At 41.4% G+C, this 9,733-nt stretch overlaps 1 protein-coding gene across 5 annotated transcripts in view; it reads right to left on the reverse strand.

Moving 5' to 3' along the window:
* The window catches only part of WDFY3 (WD repeat and FYVE domain containing 3), a 280,291-nt gene extending 275,493 nt beyond the window's left edge, over window positions 1-4,798 (reverse strand). For all 5 annotated transcript variants that reach the window (XM_055434540.2, XM_055434541.2, XM_055434539.2 and 2 more), the window contains exon 1: window positions 4,376-4,798. The gene's annotated coding sequence lies outside the window, so the exon portion shown is untranslated. The remainder of the gene's footprint in view (window positions 1-4,375) is intronic.
* Between the last annotated feature and the right edge of the window lie 4,935 nt (window positions 4,799-9,733).

Raw genomic sequence — 9,733 nt, forward strand, 5'->3', positions numbered from 1 at the left:
GCCAACCCGGCTGTTCTCCCAACACTTCAACACCTTCCTGCTTCAGAACCTCAGCACCTGCTCTTCCTCCAGCTCTAAAACTCTCATTCCCTTAAATGCGTCAAGTCTCTGCTCAAAAGTCACCTTAAGGGAGGGTAACGCACGTCATAATGTTACATGAAACTCAGGTTTCTAAAGATTGAAGTCATGCTACAATTATTCATGGATTCATGCTCCTTACAACACCTGCGATGACTTCAAAGACCACATGTTTAAATTATTTCAGTCTATTATTTTCCCTTTAAGTCCAGCTAAATATTGAAGAAATGCTTTATAATCATTTTGAGGATTTTTTTTAACCCTAAATTTTCCTTAAAGAAACAAAACTTCACCTAGTTTATTTAAAGCCACATTTTTTAAAATGTTAGGGGTTAAGTATTGGAATTCTCCAGTGAAGGTTTCATTATAAAAGCTTTTTAAAAAATATATTTATTAAAAAAAAAAACTCATTTATTTACTTATATGGCTGCACTAGGCCTTAGTTGTGGCACTAGGAACCAGCTTCCTAACCAGGGCCCTTGTTATTGGGAGCGCAGAGTCCCAGCCACTGGACCACCAGGAAAAGTCCCTATAAAAGGAATTTTAATACATGAAAGCCAACTGCACAATAAGAAACTCAAAGAAACAGCCTTAAAGTGCTACCGCCTTCATACTGAGATCCTGACTGATGACCAAGCCAAAAAATTATTTAGCCACGTCTGTCACAAACGTTCTACACTGGTTCAAATGCTGCTGGAAGTAAGAATTAAAAAGTCAAAACCATTAAAGGAGACCACTACACATATACCAAAACAGCTAAAATTTCAATAACTGACAATACTAAATGTCAACAAGGGTACAGAAATAACCAAAACTCTCTTACATTGACGCAGATAGGAATTCAAAACAGTATAGTTTGGAAAACAGCTTGGCAGTTCAACATGAAGTAACTAATATTGATAAAATATACACTTTCATAGGACCCAGTAATCCCATTCCTAGGTGCATCCCAAGAAAACTGAAAACTTTTCTCCTGTCCATAGACCTGTTCATAATGGTTTATAGCAGCTTTATTCTTAACTGTCCAAAACTGGGAACAACTTAAATGCCTAACTCATGAATGAATGAACAAACTGTGGTACCTCAGTGCAATGGAGAGGCACTCAACACAAAAGAACATATTTAGTGGTGTGCTGGGGCTGACTGGTACAGCTTATGACAGCCTACTGTTAAATTCTCAGTTTTGCAAGCTGATTTAGGTAGCTCAATGTGGGCCACGATGAGCATGTTTACACCGCAATAATGAGCAGATGCTACCAATCTGGGATTTTTTTTCTTTGGAGGACAGGTTGTTACAAGTTTATCAGCATACCACTGATGAAACTACTGACTCAAGAAACAACTTAATGAATATCCAAAGTATTATGATAAATGAAAGACACCAAGATTTCATTTGAATCTGTATGATTTCATTTATATTATATAGACATAATCTGTATGATTTCATTTATATTATATAGACATAAATTTCTTGTCTATAAAGACAAGATAACAGGGATATTAATTAGATTAACAATTAGCAGGGGCTAGAGGTAGAGGGCAGAGAAGGCAATGGCACCCCACTCCAGTACTCTTGCCTGGAAAATCCCATGGACAGAGGAGCCTGGTGGGCTGCAGTCCATGTGTTTACTAAGAGTCAGACACGATTGAAGCGACTCAGCAGCAGCAGCAGCAGAGGTAGAGGGAAAGGACTCACTACAAAGGGGCAGGAGAGAACTTTTTGGAGTGATAGAAATATTTCATATGTTGATTGTGGTGGTGATGAGCCAACTGTCTATGTCTGCCAAGACTTTTTACCACATATAAATTAATCTCAAAAACCTGACTACAAAAAAAATGTAGTAATAGGAGTTATTTATCTATTAATCCTTTAATGGATGACAAATGATACAAAGGAAGAACTGGAAACTAATCTGTTGAAATATCAAGAAGGCAGATTTTAACTCACATAAACGGAAAAAATATTTAAAAACACTTTTGAAAATGCGAACTTGTGGTCACAGGAAGTATTAAAAACAGAACCTGGATAATCCTGCCAAAGACACAGTAGAAATGGCCCTACTTTGAGTGTCATTTCAGACTAGTACTATTAAGGTTAGTATCACTAAGGTCTCTTCCTACTCGGAGTCGGAGGCTCTAAAACTCCATAGTATTTTGTGTTATGATATCAGCAGATCCACTTTTCTATGGTAGTCAAGCATCAATTATTAATTTTAACATCAAGCAAATGCTATCATTGACTTAGAGAGGAGTACAGCCTCATAATTAGGAGTGCTGGCTCTGGTGTTAGACAGTCTGGGCTCAACTATTGGCCCACCAGTTGGCTGTCACTGTGAACAAGCATCTCTCAGTATCTATTTCCACATCTGTAAAATGGGCTTAACATTTTCCTAAGGCTTCAGTAAGAATGCATGAAAAATGACTTACATGAGCTAAATCCTCAATATCAAGCATTTCTTAGACATAACTGGAAGGGAAAGATACAAATTATCAAATCTAATCCTAAGATTTTTAATTTTCCAAATACATATTTATTCTTATATATCCAGTGGCTTATAATTTTTTGCAGAGCCAGATCTTTTTGAAAATGTGTTGACTCTGGACTCTTTACCCCGGAAAAAATGCAAATATATACTACATTCTGCATATGATTTCCAAGGATTCAAGGACCCTCTAAAGCACATGCATGAAATTGAAAATGCCTGATGTAAACTCTTAAAATTGCAACGCCAAGTAGTAGAATTTAAGAATCGTCAAAGGAGAGAACCCAAATAATACTGAAATAGTACAGTCATTAACTTAAAAAAAAAAAGATTTTGCAAGTAAGACAAGAACATCATGTTTGTAATTCATATCTCCTTTTCACAGAAATTTTAAATTAGAAGCATAACATTTTTTTACATGAATCAATATCAACTCATAAAAAGACAGTAGTAGTAGAAACCTACCAGCATAAGAATGAAAGGTTCCAAGCATTAACGTGCACCACTGATGTTCAAATACCGTTGGAAGTGTTCCCAAATCAATCTAATACAACATGTATTTTCAAATATCTTTTACAGAAATCAAACTAATTCCTATGCTTAGAGTCCCACGTTCACGTTAGTTTTATTTTTCTTCTCAAATGAGATTTATGTTTTTCGTGACCTATGCACTACTAGCACATCAAGCTTTTTTTGTTTTTTAATTAACATATTTTCGATCCTGTTTTATGTTGTTTGTCACACCGTCTGATGATGGAAACTGTTCCAAACCTGCTATCAAGTAATTTCAACCTGGAAATCTGCTGCTATCTCAAAGCAAAAGGTTTTGTTTTTCTTTTTTTAATTGGTTTTCAGACAACAGAAACCACTTGGCACTAACCAACTCATGCCCATCACGGAACAAAAAATAGTTTTTCGTATGCAGTAGCACCATTTTCCCACAGGAAACAACCATTTTTAAGGCAGTGGAAGTAGAGGCAAGGGTTCACATATATAGTAAACATCCTTTCAGTCGGTTTTATCAGATTATTTCAGTAAAAGGAAACCCTAATAGCATAGATGTCGGAATTCAATCGTAAAAAAAATCAATGAAACGCTGCCCCTGAGGATCAAACACTGACCAGGTCTGCCAAATGGCTTTTGGTCGAAAAGGTCACAACTGCTATTTAAAGCCCACCGTAACCGTGAATGTTTGCGATGCCACCGCATCCCCCGTACAAGAGAGAAAAAAAACGGCAAACACGCTCGGCGGGAGCATCCCCGGTTGCTTGCACAAACGAAGGTTTCCAGCACAGGGAGTGGGGGGTGGGGGGAGAGCAGGGCTCGAGGATACGCCAGCAGAGGCCCGCAGCCGCGGAGCCAGCGCCCGAGGGATGGAGGCCTCGCCCGGCAGTGCCCGGGGCTGGGGGGGGAGCTCCGGGAGCCGAGACCCCGCGGGGTCCGGCGGCGGGGCCCCCGATCGGTCCCGGATCCCCGCACCGCCAGGTTACGCCCCCACTGCTCAAACGCGGTGCCGTCCAGCCTCGCCTCCCCCGGCCCCCGAAACACCCCCAGCATCGCTGCCCACCGCCCGCAGCCCGCGACCCCGACCCCGGGCGGCCCGCGACGGCGCCCTCTCCAGGCCGCGGTGGAGGACACGGGCCGGGCCGCCAGCCCCGCAGCGGCGGCGGCGGCCCCGGGGCAGCGCCATCCCGGGGGCGGACGGCAGCCGGGCCGCGGCCAGGCCCCCCCGTCGCCCCCGGGGGCCGCGAGTGGGCAGCGCCTCCGCCCCGCGCGAACAAAGCGGCCGCGGCGCGCGGGCCGGGGGCACTCACCGGGGCGCGGGCCGGCCCGGCCGGGCGCGGGGGCCGTGGCGGGCCGGGGGGCGCGCGGGGCGGCAGCCGGGCGGCCGGGGCCGCGCAGCGAGCGGCGCTAGGCGGCCGGGGCAGCGACGCCGCCGCCGCCGCCTCCTCTGCCTCCTCCGGCCCCGCTCCCTGCTCCCCCGCGTCGTCGTCCTCCTCCTCGCTGGGTCCCCGCCGCCGCCGCCGCCGCCTCAGCCTCGGCGCTCCTCGGGCTCCTCCTCTCCATCAAGGCCGGGCCGCCCCGCAGGGACCATCCCGGGCAGTGAGGGGCTGTCTCCGCTCCCCGCAGCGGTCGGTGGCCATCTTTAATCCTCCTCCCTTCCCCACCTCCCGCCGCCGCCTGCCTGCCTGACTGACTGGCTCTGGATCCTCCTCTTTCCGCGCCTGCTCCTCCTACTGAGCCGGCCGCAGAAACTGCAGCGGCTCCTGCCTCCGAGCCCTCCCGCCTCTCCTTCCTCTTTCCCCACTTCCTTCCCTTCCCTCGGCTTCCCGCTCTCCCCCTCCTCACTGACCAGCTGGCCTCGCCTCCCCTGCTTGCCGCGGGCGCTCGGCTCCCTCAGCCTGACGCTGTCCTCCCCCGTCTTCTTCTCTCTGGCCCTCTCCCCGCAGCCTCCCCTTTCCAGAGGCACACACCCCGGCTTCCTTCCTTCCCCACGTCCTGCCCTCAGCCAGCGGCTCGCGCTTCCCTCTCGCAGCCCCTCGCCCCTCGCCCGCGGTGCGCTCCCCGCCTCCCCGCCTCGGTCCCAATTTCTCCAAAAGACTCGGCTGACAAAGGACAGCTGGGCGCTGCTCTCCTGAACCCTACACCCATTCGCTGGATGCTGTCAGACGGACTGCGGGCTGCGTTAATTTTACTCCCGCTGGAGTACAAAAGCACTGCCCACGCTAAGCTGTTGTACTACGCAGCTTTGACCCTCCTGGATGCTGTGTGGTGTTTGGGCTTCGACCCCGTCGAGGACAGAGGAATTGAAGACCCCGGTCTCGTTGCCTTCCTTCAGTGACCTTGAACTGGTCGCCTTAAGATTTTAGGGTTATTTGTCCCCTTCCTCTAAAGGGCATCATCGATACCTTTGCAGCCCTAACAAACACAGTGTGTGGACCCAATTAGCACGTTTTGGTAAACCTTAGAACTGCTCAGCGGTTTTCAGTTTGCCCCTCTGTGTTTGGTTGCTAATCAACCCAGTGGACACTGTGGGGCATACTTTACTGGCAGTGGAGACAAACTGAGTCAGCAGTTCTGAGTGGACAGGCTTACAGGGGGGAAGTGGTCACCTCGTTATAATGACAAACTTGTTTTTCCTAACACTGCAGTCTACAGAAGTTTGTGAATTTCCTCTAATGACGATGAAGCAAGCTGGACTTGCTGTTTGCCTCTGTTTAGCCACTTGGCATTTGGCAAATTGGACCCATTTGTAAGGATTCACTCACAGATTACTTCAAGGTTCAGCACTGTTGACAAATACAAGGGATGTTAAATGTGAGCACTTGGGGGTGGGGGTGCTTGGTAGGGTCACAGTGCCTATCCAAAAAAAAAAGCACCTTGCCCTTTCAGAATAAGACGAGATGTATTCAAAGGTTATTCCCTTCAATAGGCCAATTACAGGGAAAAATGTTTTTAAATATAGTTATGTTATAATTCAAAGTAATTTTTAAAATTTAAATGTAAAGTTGTTATAAAAGTGTGTTTCAAACTGTTTGAAAAGAAGGTGCCAAAACAAATCTAAAAATATATTTTAATAAAAAATATTGGTATGCTTTGGGAGGTGGAGATCTAATCTTCTTCCTTGATCTTTACAGAGTAACCGGTACCTTGTTAGATTTCAGATTTCAGTTGCCATCTTTCAATACTAGTAATTATCCTATCAGCACGTAAAACTTAAACCCAAGTGAAGTCTTTGAGACATCTTCCTATAATACAGTTTAGAATAAATTATTGAAAACGAAGCACCTATATTGTGTAAGGCGATATGTGTATGTGTGTGTTTTCTTTTTGGTCTTTAGGTGTTTATTTAGATTTCGTATTTCTCCAGTCTATTACTAGACAGAATTACTACAAAATTCATGATTATTTCCTTATGAGTGACTGTTTTTAGATAATAAAATGGATAACATGAACATTGAGTAAGAAAGACAGTTGTCTTAAACATGAGGCCTGCATGTATTTTAAAAGGATTTTCAGTTACATAGTACGTTTCAGGAAACTTATCAGATTTTATTCACACTGATAAGTTACATTCATTTACACTTTAATTATAAGCATTTTTCTGTTGAAGAAAATACACTGCAATGATGTGCATGGATAGTATGCAAATATAGCCCTTGTTAATGTCTTACAAACAAAATCTCACAAAGGTTCTTCAGTGATAGAAAATAAATACTGACAGATAATAAGCAATAAAAATGTAGCAAGTTTTCTCCACTTTTACTGAAGCCATATAAACATAAGCTCTGAATTAACGGGATAGTGCCCAGGAAAAATCAGACCCTTCATATTTACTTTTTAGCAGCTCTTTCAAATCCGTCATCATTACAGCCCTTACCTTCTTTAGTCTTTGTTGCTGGCTAAGTATAGTTTCTCTGTCATCTTAGGGTTCGGTAATAAGGTCAGATCAGATTCTCCCGCAACATGGCTATTGTTTCACATGTATTCACTCTCAGATAAACTCAAGGTCTTCTATAAAACAAAGAATTGTATTAAAGTCGGGTAAACCCTTTGTGCAGAGGCCAGATGGAAGGAGATCAAGGCATGTGCAGCAAAGTCCTCTGGGAATAGAGCAAACACGAAGGGCTGTTTCTAAGCAGAGTCTGGTCCCCAACTTACTATTCATGAATAAAGTGATTGTGGAGAATCATAATCAAGAGGATATCTGTGACAAATAAGACCCATATTTGTTTTTTACATGATTGAGAATTCTATGAACATGAATAACCAAAGCGTAACTTTGGCTGATGCAAAAGTAAGAAGAAGAAAATGAAAAATAGTAGAATTTTGGACAATTGTGAAAATAAATAATGGGTCTTGTCAATTTGTTATTTAAACATGTATTTTCCTTATACTTGTATTTAACACTAAATAAGAATTGAACAGGTAGAATTATCCCAGAGATAAATGAAGGTAAATTATAGAATTTTCAGATGTTTATTACTAGAAAACTAGAAGGCTAAATTATGCTGGAACACAAAAATGCAAAGGAATTGAAGCTTTAGTCAGCATGTTTTCAGATTACGTAACTACTATTTTTAAAATATGTGTCCATTTTCCCAGGCTATTAGATACAACAATAGAAATGCCATATTGTTTTCCCTTGCTTGACAGAACCAGATGGAAAATAAACTGGGCAAGCAAATGAGAGTCTCTCGGGATCATGGGAATTGAATGACCATAAAAAATATACCCTAGACAAGAATATGGTCTTGGGCAAGTGTTCAGTTTTATTCTCATAATTTCTGTTCTTTTAGAAAAGACAATATTTCTGCTCCACCTCTTCCTCTTTAGATGGACTGTCTAAAATATCAAGTGAATAATGACAAGCCATATTTATCTGCACTGATTGAAATTTGGTATCATTCCTCACTCCTCAATTTAGAGAACTCCTTATAATTAACTGATGAGCTGTCCTCCAGACAGTGCCATTTAGAGTCATTACTGCACTCTAATTGGGGAGAAATGCTTTTAGAAAGTTCTAATTAGAGACTTTTTCTGTTCTTATAGGTACATTCAGAAGAGGTACTGGGATCCTTTGTTTTGCCTGGCTTTTTTAGGGGGGTGGTCAGGTTGTAGCTTGGTGCATTGTTATTGTAATTTTACTCAGGTTATACAAGTAATAAGTAATACAAGGTAAAGCTTTAAAGTTTGAAGAGTCACATGACCACATGAGGGAACTGAATAGTTACAATTTTGCTGTTACACATTATAATGATAATTATAATAGCAGTAGGGTATTTTGAACACTTCTTGTTAATGAATTGTATTTCTACTTAGTTTGAAAGCTCTCCTAATTTTCAGTTTCTTATATTTCTTTGTAGAGAGTTTAGACTTTTAAAACAGTAACTTGACAAGGTTTATACAGGTTAAATATAGTAGTCTGTGGACTAGATTTATTTTACTCTTTAAAAAAATTTGGCAAAAAATTAAAATGGCTTAATACAGGTCACATAGTGTATATTTGGTGGTACCCTGAATAAAACCAAGATCTGACTCACTCTTAAGTTTAAAAACTTCAGAACTGAAAGGCGTAATCTTACAGATAAGAAACTGAAGCCCAATGAAACGTTTAACCATGCCACATTATTTTAAAAATAATTTAAATTTATTTCCAGAAGCACTGTTCAATATTGATCTTTCTCAGAAATAAAGCTAAGGGACAAAGTAGAATATACTGAGTTTTCCTGTTTATAAAAATGAGAACATTAAAAAAAAAAAAAGTAGGATTCAAGAAAGTGCAGGTTGACTTTAAAACAAAAAGTGTGTGAATTATTTTTTATCTGGACCAGCCCCATTCTGTATCGATTTTAGATCAAAAAGCATAAAATTAACTCTCAAAAGTACTGTATAATTTAATAGGTTGTCTAAATTATAAGTCTAAGGACTCCTAGTAACAACCCTCTGTTAAATAAAGTAAAACAGTGCCACCTGCTGACCAGAATGAAAAAAGTACCTGGTCTTTGACACATCTCTAAGAAAAAGAAATTCAAGAAATGAATATTAATTTATTCCACATATTTTAAAATCATACTGTAAATCACTGTGCAAGTGATGTAAAATTAATCAGCCTCCTATACAGAAATTTCAGATTATATTCTATACTAGCTTGTGGTTGCTATTAATATTATTTGAAAGCCAGCCAACAGTGAAATCTGATCCTACCAGTAATGTGGCCATTTGGCTAAAACCACATTTAATTTTATGGATAAAATGTGAATGAGTACATGATGTTATTAACTTGGAATTTTGAATTTGATAAACTTTATATAAATATTTTTGTTTCTAAATGTACAATCACACTAAAAATAATTTGAAAAATAGAAAATTTTAAAGTGGGATTCTTGACCTAAGTATTTCACCTTGCAAGTATGTGAGGAGCTGGTAGGCCAGAAACTTGATTGACTGCAAGAAATATAAATAAGACCTAGTGTATGCCCTCATGGAATTCACGGTCCAGTGAAGGAGACAAATGTACACCAAAAATTATAATGTCTTAAGAACGATGACAGATCATATACAGAACAGAGGATGGTACAGAAGTACCTCATTCTTCTCTAGTTGGGCACATATCATGATCAAAATTTATATACATTAAAATATAATAAGCATTTGTTCTCTTTTTAAAA

Source organism: Moschus berezovskii, chromosome 5, assembly GCF_049115385.1.
Source record: "Moschus berezovskii isolate FMDL1 chromosome 5, NW_MosBer_1.0, whole genome shotgun sequence".
NCBI lineage: Eukaryota > Metazoa > Chordata > Mammalia > Artiodactyla > Moschidae > Moschus > Moschus berezovskii.